The sequence below is a fragment of the Vigna unguiculata genome, chromosome 4 (genome assembly GCF_004118075.2).
Source record: "Vigna unguiculata cultivar IT97K-499-35 chromosome 4, ASM411807v1, whole genome shotgun sequence".
NCBI lineage: Eukaryota > Viridiplantae > Streptophyta > Magnoliopsida > Fabales > Fabaceae > Vigna > Vigna unguiculata.
Window position 1 is genome coordinate 12,644,277 of NC_040282.1, and position 18,225 is coordinate 12,662,501.

An 18,225-nucleotide genomic window follows, 5' to 3' on the forward strand; every position below is an offset into this window, starting at 1 on the left:
AGTACAACCCCACCACTCAACAAACACCCACCATATCTGCCCACCACACAACCACCCAACATCCAACTGCCATCCCTACACAACCTGCAACTATTCATCTAGTCGCTACCATTCCCACCGCCCACATACCTCCTCACCACTACACCACCACATTCCCCATCCTTTACCATCACATTTCTTGCTACCATATAACATCCCTAAGGAATTTTACTTAAATAAATAAATAAATAAATAAAAGAAATTAAATAGTCATGATATTATTATTCCCAACGCGGGAAAATTTCAAAATATTTAAACACGCGCCAAAATTATAGAAAAGAAGTCATAAAAAAAACGTTACAGTTTCCTAAATCCAAAATCATCAATAAAATACATAATAAATATGCCTAGCTCTAATCCCAGCTAGCCCTCACTCCGTCGCCTGGGCGTCCTCAGCATCACCTGTATCAACATCTGCTCCCGTGTAACAAATCACACGATCATCGTCATACACAAACAGAAAGGGTGAGCTGAGAAAAATAAAACAACATATACATAATATGCAAAATAAGACATACACCCATCTTATTCAATTTACTTTGTTCTTGGCTAGTACATTAACCCCAAGTGTAACATCCCGTCAGGAAATTACGAATTTAATAAAATAAATCAAAGTAAAATAATTACACTACATTTAATAATACCTCATTTCCCAAAAACACGGGAAATTTAAAAACTTTAAATATACGAGTCATAAAACCAGGAGTCCATAATTCATAAAATTGACATAAAAGTCAATGGCTCCTGCCAAGTTTACATAATCTTAACAAGGATAAAATAATAAACAAAATACATATGTATCTACATAATATCCCATGCTAGCCCTCGCTCCGAGTCTAAGCATCTCCTGGCCCACTTGTCACATCATCTGCTCTCGGATAACAAGTTACCCGATCATCGCCATACACACAAAAAAAGGGTGAGCTATGTACAACATGTATATAAAGAAGCATGAGAATAAATATGTTTCCCAACCCAAAATAACATAACTAATTTCATATTTCATAATCACCCAACCATGACCTCATAGTCCTTCATGAGTCATATGCATGAACTAGGTCTTACGACTTCCTTGTGCTCCCACAAAACTCACTCATTCGTGGTCCAACCCTATAAGCCTATCCCGCTCATAGTCCTGCCCTACAGACTCCTCGTCTGTAGTATAAACATCCAAGTCTCACATTTGGACCCTGGCACGCACACAATCACCATACTATGGACTCCTCGCCCGATAGTAGCCGACGGGAACATCACAGTTCCTTGCCCATCGTGCGCCCGACACATGCAATCACCATACTAAGGACTCCTCGCCCATTAGTAGCCGACGAGAACTCAACCAGTTCCATGCCCATCATGTGTCCAACCACCGAGCACATCCCAGACCTCTAATGGCTTAGTCCATCAAGCCCACACACCACAACACATGCATATAAAATCTAATCATGGTATAACAATCAAACACACTCTCAAACACATAGAAACTTAGTTAATCGCATAAACTCGCTTAGGCTAGGGACCTCTCGCCCAAGCTAGACCCTCAGTATCGCTTAGGCTATTCCCTCTCGCCTGGGCGAGCTTAAAATAACCACAATCCCATGTTATCTCGCCTAGGCGAGATTCCCTCGCCTGGGCGAGTCAAGTATTCGCCCAAAACCACACCCAAACCTCGCCTAGACGAGTATGCAACCAACATACAAGAAAACCCTTCGAGGACTCGCTTAGGCGAGCCACTCTCGCTTAGGCGAGAGTGTCCATCGCCCAAAACTCAAAAACCTCTCGCCTAGGCGAGATATCACGCTCAAAACTTCCAGGTTTCCTCGCGACCTCGCTTAGGCGAGTACCTCTCGCCTGGGCGAGAAATCATGTCGCTCAACCCCCTTTCCCATCGCCTAGACGAGAAATACGAACCCAAAACCCAAGGTGAGCCTCTGCAACTCTCGCTTAGGCGAGATGGACCCCCTTGGGCGAGAATTGCATAATTTCGAACCTGATCGCACACACACAGCGCCCGCATAATACCAGTACACCAACCAATCGATACCAGCATAATATAATAGCCAAATCACATTAGAAACAAGTCTTACAACTGAATTATCGTTCCACCTGAATATTAAACTCGTTACTTTTTCAAAGTAACCAATCAAAACCCCAAAATCCATATTCCACTCATGTGAAATCCCAAAAAAATGACAAGAGCATCAAGATTACCCAATTCCCCATTACAACTACATGTGATACCCCTATAATCATACCACATACACAACCCAATCTCGCACAACACAGAAACACAAAACCATATAAAAATACATGCAATTTCAACACCCCTAACCTGGAATGTGTGATCAAAATTATGCAGATAGGATCCCTTGACTCAAAAATCTCCTCTTGCTTCAGCTCTTGCCCACCCAAACTCAATTCACCCACTCAAACCCGTGCTCCTCTCTAAACCAGGTTTAATAAAAATAAAGGTTAAGTTCTGTCTACCAAGGTTTTAACCCGTGACCTTCCACTCACAAAGCCAAGCACAACCACTATGCCAATTCACATTTGTTGATATACACAATCAACATAAGTTTACAATCCCAATCACCTACTCATACATATTCTTAAAAATCAATAACAAAACAATCACACATAATTGGCATACATAGGACTCGAACTCAAGTCGTCTCACACAATCAAAGTACTCTCAACCATTTGAGCTAGCACTTTTCCACATCACAATAAACAACAATTAATGCCATAAAGGCGCCTTCTACCCGCATTAATTAATTAATTAATTAATTTTTCCCGGGTCTTACACCAAGGCTGTATAGCCTTCAATTCACACAAAAGGTTAGCCTTGAACTCAGGAATGTGATGCTCACACAAACCTGCCCGCTCGTGGTCCTGCCTCTACGAACCTCCCCACTCGTAGTCTTGCTCTACGGACCTACCCACCCGTAGTCCAACACATGTGATCCTCCAGCCTCATACCTCCCCGCACGTGGCATCTCTCAAACGTGAGCACGGAACATACGAACCTACCTCGCTCGTATCCCCACGTGAGAGTAACTGGATATGAACCTCCCCGCTCATATCATCACATGTTAACCACCATCCATGAACCTACCCGCTCATGGCACATCATCTCCCGATCCAAGTGTATTATCATTGCTCAAAACAACACCCCAGAATAAATCAGGGACAACACATTTTCGCTTGGCTCAACCCACACGTCGCCAGGCGAAATCATTCCAGACCGCCTGGCGGTACTTTCCCACCGCCAGGCGCCAGCGCCTTCCCAACGCCACTGTTTTTCAGTCACCGCCTGGCGGAGCACCCCTTGCCGCCAGGCGCTAGGCGGTATAGGGACCAGTGGCGGAACTTGGACAAAAATTGTAGGGGTGCCAAATTAGATTTGTTAAATATAATATTTTTTAGTTAAAAAAAAAACTCTTCATCTTTTTCTTCATTTTCTCTATTTAAAACAAACACATATAATAGTGGAATTCAAAAAAAAAGATATTACTATCATTCACTATTATATCGTGATACCGAACCATGAATACCATTTTAGATCGTACCTCATCAATTTGATTTGGTGATATTGTCAAATTTGAGGCAGTTTTGCTCGAATCGCGTTCTAATGAATTTTTAAATTCATTATATGTAATTCTAAGAACTTTAGAGATTTGTTTTTTATTGTCTTGAATTCTTGGTTGTCATGAAATTTCTCAAGTTTAGTTAACGTAAATGCATTTTTTTCATCTTTATCACAAACCCTCCTCTTTAAAAAAAAGAATCAATTTTTTTATTTTTATCATAATCTTTCTAATATAAATTCATCACGTCTCGCCTATCTAGAAAAAATAAAATTTATATTCACAAATCACAATTATCACATTACAAAACATAACAAAACTCATACCACTTTAATTAAATAAGCAACACTGTATAAATTCAAAACTTAAAAAAAAAATTACCATAGGCAGCGAAAAACACAAAATCCCTAAATTTCATAATTAAGGGTTATAATAATTTGGGAAAAATTATAATTAGGGTTCCTACCAATTTCATAAAAGAATCCCTAGAATCATAATTTGGGTTTATATTAATTTGGAATAAACTTAATTTGGGAAAAACATCCTAAAAAGAATCATAAATTTAACATACATTACTCATAAAAAGATATTAACCTTGATATGTGAGAGATCATGGAAGAATGTATACTTCAATCCCAATCTATGTGTTTCTCAACCTCTATTTCCCACCCTATCTATTTGTATTTATTTCTCTTCAAACACTTTCATGATAATTTATATGATGGGAAGATCTTATAGTCAGAAAAAAAAACCCTAATATCTTTTATAAATTAATGTCTCCATTAATTTTTTTATTTTCTCTCTCTTTTATTATAATTTTTCATAATATAAATTTAATATCAATAGTATATAAATATAATTTAAAAGAAAATAATATATATATATATATATATATATATTTATTTAAAAAAAAAATGGGGGAGCCGTGGCTCCCCTACGTCATAATGTAGTTCTGCCCCTGATAGGGACCCCTGACGCTAGTCCCATCGCCTGGTGCACCTACTCGTGCCGCCAGGTGCTATATCAGTAGCAGAACCCCACTGGTTTTTAGCACCTCAATTAGTCTGATATGCTGGATGACCCACTTCCAAGCGCCCAAATAAAGACTCCTCTACGGAATCCACATTATGGTTAGTCTACAACTATCATAAGTATCAAGTACCTAAACTTTACAATGGACAATCCATCTATTCAAGTTTTCACAATACATGAGCATTATCATAGTAAAGCAACTTCATCCATACCTATGAACACAATCAACAATTCAATACCTTTAATCACGCCCCCAAGTATACTACACTGTAATAACCAGAACTTTACTTTCAATAGTCTTAGAACACCTTTCCCATAATTCCTCATGCATAGCCATACCAAACGACATTTTTCCTCCAGTACATATAACTGTAGCTCTATGCAATATTACATAACCAATTATCATCCACTATTGAATATAATCACAAATGTTACCTAAAATCAGTAAGTCATAATCAACGCTTATCCAGTCACACGTAAACGAATGCTATGCTTCCAAAACATGATCTATTAACTACAATTTTCCCTTCTCCCTTTCTTCCCATAATATCCCAACCAACACCATAAACTAGTTATACTTCCAACCTATTACCATCCACACAATTAATCACCATAGTACATTGCCCTTTTCTATGTTACCAAATTATTTTAAAACCACTCACACTCCAAAGATCCTCCCTCAGTTTCTGCTACCAGAATTTCGCAGAACAGCCCCTGACCTCGCTATCGCCTAGCGACGCTTTGCTTGCCGCCAGGCGGGGTATCAATGCCTGCATAAACCAGGCTTCTTCGTACCTGCAACAGATTCAACCCCTTTTCCAGTATTCATTCCCATCACTTACATTCACCAACATACGACGATACCTATATAATGGACTAGTTTCCTACTCTTAATTCAATTCCTATAGGTTCCTCAATCTTTACTTTCTTGAATAACTCAATTCAATCCATTACACAATATATCTAGAACTTTGCCATACCCCGAATTTCAATTGATTTCAGACCAACAAGGTATTCAACAGAAGCTACTCACATCAATTTCAGAAACCATATTGATTCCCATACAAACAACATTAAAACCACCAAATAGAATGCGAACAATGTCGCGCCGTTTGGTAGAAATTTATCGCCGACAGGCGGTTCATGCCAAAACAAGAACAGCGCCTATCACTGATGTGCCGCCTGGCGGTAGGGATTGTGCCACCAGGCAGTTTCTGGGAAAAACCCAAAATTCTCAATGAAATAGTGCCGAAAAATGGATGAAAAGCATGCAATTTCAATCAAGCAACACACAGAATATGGTTCACGACTAATAACACGCAAAACAACTCCCCTTACCTGGAATCCTTGCTCCCAATTTGAATTTGTGTGTGTGTCTTGAACCAAAACCCTCTTGTCTCTTGTTTGTACCTGTAAGAATGGTTTTCCACTCCAATCCTTCTCTGAATTACATGTCAAACGCTAACCCTCGCTGCCCAACGTTCACACCATAATTTCCAGTGCCTCTCCCCTTGCTAATTCCCTCTCTCTCTAATTTACTACCTTTCTAATTACCTCTTTACTCCACCAAACGAAAATTAATAAAAAAATGGGTTAATGCTTAATCAAGGCTCATAAACAGAATGTTTCCAACCCTCTAAGTTACCTCTCTATTGGCTGCTAGGGTTCCTAAACCCTTTCATATTCATGCCAAAGAAAATTTGGCAAAAAAAGAGCAATTTTGTTCTTAGCAAGGTTTGAACTCACAACCCTTCAAACACAAAGCAAGTGCACAACCAATTCAACCAACTCATATTCGTGATAATTCCTCTAATTCTAAGATTATGTTATCACACCTCACATTCAAATATATAACATAAAAAATGCATAAGTTAAATAACATATAATGGCATACATAAGACTCAAACCCAAGCCCTCACACACAATTAAAGTACTCTCAACCACTTGAGCTAGTACTTTTCCACATCATAGCAATCCGCATTAAATCCCTTAAATGCTCTTATCACACACATTAATTAAATAATTATTTAATTAACTATTTAATTTTCTCGGGTCTTACACACCACACCAACCTAGACACCGCCATCCCTTTATTGACGCCATCACCACAACCCCCTTCCTAGCTAGTGGGAATCGTTCACACTGGAACGCTATGCAGGAGACACGGACCCTGACGAGCACCTCAAGGTGTACGCCACCCATGTCGCCCTATACACATATGAAGACATCATTTTCTGCAAAGCTTTCCCTACCACCCTCAAAGGCCCAGCCATGGAATGGTTCACCTCTCTCCGCCATTCTCCATTGATTGCTACGACACCCTTTCCCACCTTTTCACAACCCCCTTTGCCAGCAGCTGCCCCGATCAGGCTACCGCTTATCCCTCCTCAGTGTCAAACAAGAAAGAGATGAGACACTTAGGGCCTTTATAGACCATTTTAGCAAGGCTGCCCTTCGAATGTCGAACCTCACCCAAGAGATGATCTTACAATGTATGGCCCTTACATTGAAACTTGGTCCGTTCGCTGACAACGTCTATCTTCGACCTCCAGCTTCCATGCATGAACTTAAGCTACGTGCCGCGGATTACATCCGCATGGAGGAGATGAAGACTTTAAGCACCAAATTCTGCACTAACTACACACCCTCAGTCGCTAAGACAGACAAACCATCCTCACGCTCTGAACCTAGGACAAGAAAGCCTAGACTGCCACGATTTTCTAGAAACGCCCCGCTAAAGGTCCCAAAGTCACCACTTCTCAATGAAGCACTCCAGTTAGACCTCATCCCACCACCACATAAAACCTTGAATCCCCTCGATGCAGATATGACCAAATACTGCAAGTATCACCGAAATAATGGCCACACCACAGACGAGTGTAAGGCACTTCAAGACAAAATAGAAGAATTGATCCGCGCTGGCCACTTCCGTTGTTTTGTCAAGAGAGATGGACCATCCCACCCCAGAAAATCTGACAACTGCCTCCCCTACGTGATACCTGCCACACTAACCGGCAAAACACCAATGACCACATAAACCACCCACTAGCCCGCACTAATGTCAACCAAGCTGATCCCCCACTATGCGGCACCAACAATACTATATCTGGCAGCTTCGCCGGAGGTGGAGACACCTCCTCCGCTAGAAAGAAACATCCTGCAACATTCAGTCCATCAACCACATAACCCGTTCGCATCATAGACGTCGAATGCCCCCTGTCACGTTCACTAATGATGACTTCCATGGCGTCGATCAATAGTAGGATGATCCAATGGCCATTGCTATCGAGCTTGAAAACTTTGCGGTAGAAAAGGTGCTCAGTGACTAAGGTAGCTCAATTGATATCCTATACGGGACCATCTACCAAAAACTTCAACTCCCTGCCACTATAATGGTCCCCTATGACGAACCCATTTTGCGGCTTCTCTACAGAAAAGGTGTCAACTCGCGGATATATTGACCTCCACGTTGTGTTTCGTGAAGGATCTCAAACCAAAACCATACTCGTCCGCTTTCTCGTGGTCGAAGCACCCACATCATACAATGTTCTGCGAGGACATCCATCCCTCAACACTCTTAGGGGAAGAACGACGGTTGGCAGCAAAAGTAAAGGCCGCCAAATTACTAGATGTCGGATTCATGGCTGAAGCACACCACACCACATGGCCTTCCAATGTCATCCTTGTCAAAAAGCCTAATGGAAAATGGCGGATGTGTGTTGACTACACAGATCTTCACAAAGCTTTCCCCAAAGACGCTTACCCCCTACCCAACATTGACCGGCTAGTAGAAGGTGTAGTTGGGAACAAGGTCCTCAGTTTTTTGGACGCATATTCCGGCTATAATTAGATACTGTCACAACCGAAATCGCGACGCGATGATGAATCAAAAATTAAAATTTGTAAAAATAGAGTTAGGAGTCACCACCATAGTTATTGTAGGAAACTATGGAAAACCATAAAAAAAGAGCAAGGTCTGCGAAAAACCAGATCTTGGGTATGGGAGTCGGTTACGCGTGGGGAAGGTATTAGCACCCCACAACGTTCGTCCTAAGACGGTACCTTTAATTAAATGTGCAAAAGTTATGTGGTTTTTCAAAATATTTAATTTTCCCCAAAAATATTAATAAAAGAATGTACAAAAAAAACAAAACTATTTTTTTGATTTTTTGGGCCCGACGAGGATTAATCCTCGCTCCTACGTATCTCCATGTGAATGGAGAATCAGGGTTACATAGTTCTTTTAAAAAAATCTATTTGGAAAATTATTTGAAAATGATTTAATTTGTTTTATAATTTTGAAAATCTTTTTATTCAAATTTTAGTATTATTTTAAAATTGGTGTCATGCAACGCGCACGGCCGGATAGACCCTTCAAATATTTTTTTTTTCTAATCTTTTATTTTTTAATCATTTATAAATTTTTAATATTTTTTTAAAGTTATTTTAGAGTAGTTGTAGATGTCATTGCGACGTGAGCAACCAAATAGATATAAAAGAGTAAACAAAGAAAGTTATATTTTATTTTTAGATCATTTGTATATATTAAAAAAGTCGAAAGTCTAAATTGGATGTCATGCAACACGAGCGGCCGGGCAGACAATAAAGAAAGGGAAAAAAAATATTTTTTATGATTTAAAAAAAAGAATGAAAATTGAAAACACTAAATCAAAAGATGAAAGAATTGAGAGTGACGTACCTTAAAAAAATTTCATTGTCTATGTTGGTGGTAATGAGAGAAAGAGAGAGTATAGAAAATGTTTTCTTCTTCTTTTTTTCTACCTCCTTCAATATGTTTTTTTTTAAAGAAAGATAAAAAAGGAGGTGTGTATGTGAGAGTGGTGATGGGAAAGAATTAGAAAAGTGTAGAGAATTCTTTTTTCGGTTTTCGGTCATGACAGAGTGCGTATTTATATTCACAACTTGCAATGTCAATGCAATCTCAACCTTAATTGTAACGAACAATATAAGGAAGGAATTGGTCATGATAGTAGCAAATTATGAGTATCAAATCGCAGCAAATCAGAGCATAAAATTAATCCCAATTAATAATATTGATTCTTACCATTTGAAGAAATATTACTTCTAATTATTATTATATAATTAATTTCTCTATCAGAACAAAGGTAGAAAATATTTGAGTTATTGGACTCATGAAAATTAATAACAAATTGGGCCCTTCCTCCTTTTTTTTCTTTTTTTTTCTAAAGTTGATGTTTGAAAATCTTTTTGAAGAAAAATTTGTTTCACATTTTTTTTATTTTCCATTAACTAAAAAACCCTTTTTTATTTTTTTATTTTTTTTGAAAATAAATTTATTCACCCAGACGAAATTGGGTGTTGACAGATACCAATGGCCACAATCGACATGAACAAAATCGCATTCATTATTGATGACGCAAACTATTTTTATAAAGTCATGCCCATCAGACTCAAAAATGCAGGCGCTACCTATCAGAGGCTAATAGACAAAGTGTTCAACCATTTGAAGGGCAAATGTGTTGAAGTATACGTTGATGACATGGTTGTCAAATCACCCAGCCACCTACAACACACACAAGACTTGTCCGAATTATTTTCCGCTCTACGATAGTATAACCTCACACTTAACCTCGAAAAATATGTTTTCAGTGTCGACAGTGAAAAATTCCTAGGCTTCATGCTCACACAACGCAGAATTGAGGCCAGCCCTAAAAATGCAAAGCGATAATCAAAATGTGCAAACCAACCAACGTCAAAGAAGTGTAGCGCCTAATAGGCCGCCTACCGACCTATCATCCAACTTCTCAAAAGATCCACAAAGTTCTCTTGGAATGATGATTGTGAAAAAAATTTCCAAGACCTCAAAACTACCCTTACATCCCCTCCAATACTTCACAAACCAGACGTAAACCTCCCACTACAGGTATATATTATCGCCACAGATTATACGATCAGTGCTGCCCTGGTCCAAGAATTTGCCGAGACCCAACATCCAGTATACTTCATCAGTCAAACCTTGCAAGACCCTGAAACCAGATACCAAATGGTAGAAAAACTAGCCCTTTCCTTAGTACATGCAGCAAGACGGCTACGCCTATACTTCCAAAACCACCATATCATTGTCAAAATTGACTACCTTATCCTGAAAATCCTCCAAAAACCCAACCTTGCCGGACGAATGTCATTTTGGGTCATGGAACTTTCCGAATTCAACATCCGTTACGAACCACATGACCCCATCAAAGCCTAGTGTCTACTAGACTTTGTTAATGACCTCCAACAAATCCCTGAAGAGGACCAGTGGACACTTTACGTTAATGGTTCCTCCAATCCAAGAGGCACAAGTGCTGGTATCGTCCTAGAAGGCCCCAACCACATCCTCATCAAAAAATTCCTACACTTCACCTTTAAAACCTCCAACAACCAGGTCGAGTACGAAGCCATCCTCGTTGACCTATCACTAGCGCGCGAAGTCGGAGTACGCTCACTAGTATGCAAAACAGATTCCAAGCTCACTGTTGGCCACCTCAATGACGAGTTTCAAATTAAGATGCAAATCTCCTCCAATTTCACCTGGTCCGCAATATCATGCAATCCGGTTTTGACAAGGTACGCATCCAGCACATCCCGAGAGGAGAGAATGTACAAGCAGACGTCTTGTCCAAGCTAGCAAGTACTAAACTTAAAGGAAGGCATAAGTCCCTTCTACAACAAACGCTATCTGCACCATCAACAACAAACATTTGCCTTAACCTGGGCCACACTAACAATTGGAAACCCTCCACCCAACACCAACAAGGGATGGCTGGCAAAAATAGCACGATACATGATGATAGGCGACGAGTTATACAAACATGAATATGGATAACCCTTGCTTAAATGTGTCACAAAGGAGTAAGCTGAATATATACTTAGAGAAATACATGAAGGAATATGCGGCTACCATTCAGGGGCACGGACCATGACTACCAGAATACTTGAAGTCGACTACTTCTGGCCCACCATGGAGGCGAACTATCAAGTCTTCGTCAAGAAATGCATACCACGTCAGAAACATGGCAATGTCATTCACCAGAAACAAGAACAATTGCACTTCATACTCTCCCCGTGGCCATTCGCAAAATGGGGAATGGACATCTTGGAACCATTCACCCCAGGGAAAGGACAAGTGAAATTCCTCATAGTTGGCATTGACTATTTCACGAAATGGATAGAGGTTAAGCCATTCGCCACAATCACAACACAACAAGTCCAACAATTTGTATGAAAGGACATCATATGATGCTATGGAGTCCCACACACTATCATAACCGACAATGGTCGGCAATTCATAGATAAGGAACTCGTCAAATTCTACACCGGACTAGGAATCAAACACATCACCAACTCAGTAGAACACTCACAAACCAATGGACAAGTTGAGGCCGCCAACAAGGTCATACTGGTCGAATTGAGAAAAGGATTAGATGGCGCAAAAGGCCGATGGCCAGAGGATTTGTTGGAAGTATTATGGGCCTACAAATGCACCCCTCAATCTGCCACCAACGAATCCCCCTTTAGCTTGGTTTATGGGGCAGAAGCAATGGTATTGGTCGAGATTGGAGAACCTTCCTTACGCTGGCAAGTATACGACCATAACCAGGACCAACAAAACCTATGCACCCACCTAAACTTGTTAATTGAGTTACGAGAAAAAGCATAAATCCGGAATATAGCGGTAAAACAGAGGGCGGCCAGAAAATACAACTCAAACTTATGCCCATGAATGTTCGTCAAAGGGGACCTAGTTTAGAGAATGGCCAGTAGTACAAGTTCTCAGCCAATTGGGATGGACCATATCAAATACGAGAGGATGCAGGAGGAAGCATCTACAAGCTCGAGCAACTATCAGGAGAAGAGATACCAAACACGTGGAATGTATCTCACTTAAAGTTCTAGTTTAGTTAATCCTATCAATGTAATGAACACAATTTGTAACCTTGGGTGTACTCTTTTTTCTCACTTGGAATTTTTTCCCTGAGGAGGGTTTTGGCCAGGGAGTTTTTAAAAAGGCACCCAAGCTTCATGAATAAAAGCAAAGGGTTTTTCCTTCACTCAACATATTCGCAATTTACTTCTTAAGTTTCCTACCACTTACCAAAGTAAGCGGTCTGGGTCGAACATCAATTATTAACATTATTTCTTAAGTTCCCTACTACATACCAAAGTAAGCGGCCTGGGTCGAACACAGTTTGTCAAGTTTACTTCTTAAGTTCCCCACCACTTACCAAAGTAAGCGGCTTGGGTCGAACATCAATTATTAACATTATTTCTTAAGTTCCCTGCCACTTACCAAAGTAAGCAGCCTGGGTCAAACATTGATTACTATGTTTATTTCTTAAGTTCCCCACCACTTACCAAAGTAAGCAGCCTAGGTCGAACATCAATTATTTAGTTTATTTTTTAGGTTCCCCACCACTTACCAAAGTAAGCGGTCTGGGTCGAACACAACTTGCCAAAGTTTATTTCATAAAACTCCCCTCACCCCTTACTAAAGTAAGTGGCTTGGGCCGAATATCAATATTATTGCGTTGTTTCTTCAAAAGTCGTTAGTGATTTTCTAAATTCCCCACCACCTACCCAAATAGGAGCCTAGGTCGAACATCAAAGTTGTTATGTCGTTTTCTTAAATTCTCGATTATTTTCTAAAAACTTTCTCATCAATCGTTCATAAGTTGCCCATCAACCACATCTTTATGCACGTCAAACTTGGCGTCAGACGCATCTATATCTTTGTGGAAAAAGGCAGCTTACCTCAAACCCTTATGGAAGCTGTTAATATGCTCCTGAATGATATGACCCTTCAGGTCTTCCAGTTCGCTCTCAAGCCCATCATGTTTCTTTTTCAGTTCATCATAATCGTTCACCAGGTCATTTATCTTTTCATTAAGCTTTTTCTCCAGGTCATTTATCTTTTCATTAAGCTTTTTCTCAGAATCTAAACATCTGACCCTACATGACCCCAACTGTTTCCTCTGCTTTAGCAACTCCTCCTTCTCCTTCTTTCAAGTCGCCTTCTTCTTTGCGTGCTTGTCAGCTTGGATCTTCAACTCCTCTTTGAGCACCTCTACCTTGGACCCGCTACCCTCCTTCAACTCTCTCTGATACAAGTTACCTACTCTTGTCCCAAGATTAAGGCCTTGTTGCTAAACTCTAGCATAGCCTTGACCATGGCGTTGGGTTCCATGTTGTCTATAAACTTAACCAGAGACTACGCCAGATTAATCTTAATATCACGTCAGACGGTAGTCTCCAGCAACTCGATCAGCCCGGCCTCGGGATTCTTTGCACCAGAAAAGGATCCCAGCCCCAACAAGGTAGCCCTCACCTTCTTAACATTTTTTCCACCACCTTGCTTGGCGAGCACCTCCGCCTTCCTCTTCATACCTTCGTGGACATGCACCTCTACCAGAGGATCTTGCAAGTTAGGAACCTCAGTGTTCCCAGCGCTTTTGGCTTTCGCAGCCTTCTTTTTCCACAATGTCTGAAACAAATTCAATTTTTTCTTCCCTAGTTGAGCCATATGACCTGCAATAACGATAAACACCAGTTAGTTTCCTCAAAAACAACATAGTAGTTAAAACACAAAAGGATACCTTTTAAATCAACAATGGGATGCATGGATAAATAAACTCTAACTAAGCCCTTAATGGGTATCTTATCATTAAACTTCATCAGGGTCTCCCCCACCTCCCTGTTAGCTACTAACAACTTCTCCCTTTTCATATCCTTATAACGTTGAGGGTTGTCGGTCCAACTGAATGGGAACTTCGTACTCCCATCGTTGTTATAAAAGTAGGAACGACCTAGCTTTTTTACTACCACTCTAAAGAAAACATCTTTAAAGTGCTTAAACGATTGAGTAAAAGCCTTCAGTCTGCTTATTCCTGGCCTACTTATCAACGACCGCCAAGTAGTTGGACTCTTGGGTCGAGTAACATAAAAATATAAGAAAGATTGAGGAGACGGCTGCAAATACAATGGCTGGCACAACACTCGAAAAGCCTGTAGATACACCCATTGTGAAGTCATCAAAGAGCAACCTCACGCACAGCTGTGAGAAATGGCACATATACATGTAGAAAACCCCCTCTAAAGCTCCTCCTGGCCATGGCATACATAGTCAATCGTGCTTACTCTGACCAAGGTCACAATATCCCGCTTGATATTCCTCCCCAAAACAGGTATGCAATTTAGCCAAGATTTTAACAGCCAGGACCATCTGAACAAAGAATGTTGGGTTCGCACATCCTCGGCCACCCAACCGTATTCGGCTCTTGCCGGCAAGCTGCTTTCTACTATCTCCTCTGGCAGATCCTTCCTTGTTTCAGTAGTCACCTCCATTGGGATCCTCCCTTCACCGGCCAACTAGCCACTAACCTCACTCCCTAACTGACCACTACCCTCTCCCCCTGAATGTTCACCCCTACTACCCGGACTAGATGATGACACGCTACTACTAACACTTAACATACCTTTTCAAAATTTAAGATGACGACAGAGACAATGGACGTATCGGACAAATTTCACGCACACAAATCACTTTTCTCAAACTTTTACAAATGAAGCAGGATGAACAAATATTTCTAACCACCTGTATTTATAATCAACATTTAAGCCACTATAAACTTTTCCCGCCCAAACAATGAGCACAACAAACGTCACGACGAATGCGAGCATCACACGTCTAAAAATGGCTGCGTAAATCCCTCTGCTAGGACCCCTGACAACTGACACCCCTTCACCTACCTCCATCACTTCTGACATAGTCTTGGCAATGGTCATGACATCTCAAGACTAGGGGACTACTATACCATACCAAGAAGTAATTTTTTTCTTGCCGAGAACTATCAAAACCAACAGGCAGATTGTCACATAACTCGTATTACCAAAGATCACCAGACCAGCATGTTGAACATACATCATTAGCATTGATACAACCCGTCACTTACTCCAAAATGATAAGCATCCAAACCTTCGACGCGATATATATCCCGCCAAAGGCTGGGGGATTGATGTACTATACCTAGGCGAACTTGGATAACTATATGGCCTAAACCGCCTACATATAGTCCTATAATAAAACCAATAGATGGATAGTCAACTAAACAAGATTACATAGCGGCCTAGGCCGCCTACTATAAAATGTCTCATTGTAATATAGGGCTAATAACTTTGAACTTAGCCCTCTCACAAATGCTCAGAACTTGGGCTCAGCCCAGGCCCATAGAGAATCTGAATATTGGCTCAAAATGACTCAAAAGGGGTCCAACCCATAAGAAGGGGCAGACACATTTAATGACCCCATAAATACGTGTGGATCCCAACAATTTAAGGTACGCTTTCATTAATTCCCTAATCTGATATTTGACTTTTGAGATCCTTTACTGACTTGTTCGTCGGAGCTCTTTCCGCAGGTAACCCCTTAAGCACTACTAAAAATTCTCATATTACATGGGAATTTTCTTGCAAATTTGTTAAAAAAAATTACAAGAAAAGACTTTTTCCTGCTATTTTTTCTAAGAATTTTAATTGACAGGTAATTCCTTTGTGGGTAATTATTTCCTACAAAATTATAAAATTCGCAAGTATTTCCTACAAAATTTATTGCGAAAAGTGTTTTATACAAAATATTTTGCAAAAAAAATTGGCTGCAACTTCCTGCAAATTTTTTTTTCATAACAAAATTTATAAGTATTTCCTACAAAAAAAATTCCAAACAAAATTTGCAAGAAATATGAGTTTTTTTAGTAGTGAAGGGTCCAAACCGCCTACATTAGGAGACGACATGCACAAGTCAAGAAGGAGCCAGCTCGAGAGGTCAAGGATCGGGGTAAGACATTACTTGTGTTCCGTGACATCTCTTATTTATTTCCGCAGAAACAAAAGACAAAAGGAGAAACATTGAATATAAAAGCTAAAATTTTACAAAACCAAATAATTAAATTTACAATAACAGAAAATTTTGTGACAATCAGAAAAATTGACAAAAAGTAAAAACATTTTTAGCTGTTTCTTTAACTGCTGCAAAATAACCGTTAATATAAAATGTTTTTTTTTTATTATAATACCATAACCTAGAACTAACTTTAACTAATGCTGAACATGTAACTTTAAAACCTCTAAGCCATGAGACTAATTACTATACTACGTAAAATTTATTCTATTATCCTAAAAGCTAACTAAACTACTCAAACTTACCACTTACCTAATGCATTAAAGAAAACAGAACTGAAAACTAAAAACCATTGTAAGATTATATTCATTTCTAAAAACACCGAACTAAGCTAGATTTACAAAACCAACCTAAGATGCTCTCTAACTTAATCTAATCTAAAAACTAGCAATTAACTAATAAACTAACCCAAAAGATAAGGGACATATCAATGAGTGGTTTGTCATGCCTTTTAGTTTTGATCAATGCACCTAGTACTAGTCGCGGAACTTGAATAAAAGTTTTAGGAGCGCCAACTTTAATTTTTTTATATATAAATTATTTTTTCTAGTTAAATAAAAGACTCTTCATTTTTTCTACTTAAACCATTTTCATAGAGTGATTCACATATGCACTTCTCAATTTCTAATATTTCTAATTCATTGAATCTTGCAACAGATGTATTCTAATTTTTATTCAAATTCAAGGTTATCCAACTAATTCATTATGTGCAGCGAAATTTGTAATGCAACCCAAGATATATCCATAAATTTTACCATATGCAGCAGAAAACACAAAAATCATTAAATTTCATAATTTAGGGTTGTACTAATTTGGGTAAAAATATAATTAAGATTCATGCCAATTTGATTAAATAATTCCTAAAATCATGATTAGGGTTCATACTAATTTGGATAAAACTTAATTTGGAAGAAACATTGTAATAGGAGAATCATAAATTTAAGATGCATAAATCATAATATAATACTAATATTGATTTATGAGAGATATTGTGATAACGCGTTCTTCAACCTCTTTATTCTTCAATCTCCATTCTCGATTTATCTCCTTACTTTTCTTTCTACTTTAATACTTTCTTGATGACTTGTTGAGAAATAATCTTATTATGACCAGAGATGGAACCATAATCGATTTTATTAACTTTATTAACCAACATCCATCAAATTGATTTTTATTTTTAAACAATAAAGATATACAAATTAAAAATATATAAATAAAATTATTAGAAATTTGCTTAAACTTAATATAAATAATATAGTTATATATAAATATAATTTTAAAATATATATAAATATATATATAAAAAATATAAATAAAATGGGGAGCCATGGCTCTCTTATGAAGGACCGCCAATGCCTAGTACATTCATGAGACTCATGCATCATGTGCTTACAAAGTACTTTGGCAAGTTTATAGTGGTCTACATTGATGATATCCTTGTTTATAACTTATATAGGGAAGAGCATTTGCATAATTTAAGAATGTGCTAGGGACCCTAAGGAAGGAGTTCTTCTATACTAATTAAGAAAAATGCTTTTTTGCGGTTCATGTGGACCACGAAAAAGTGGTCACTATCAAGGTGTGGCCTACACC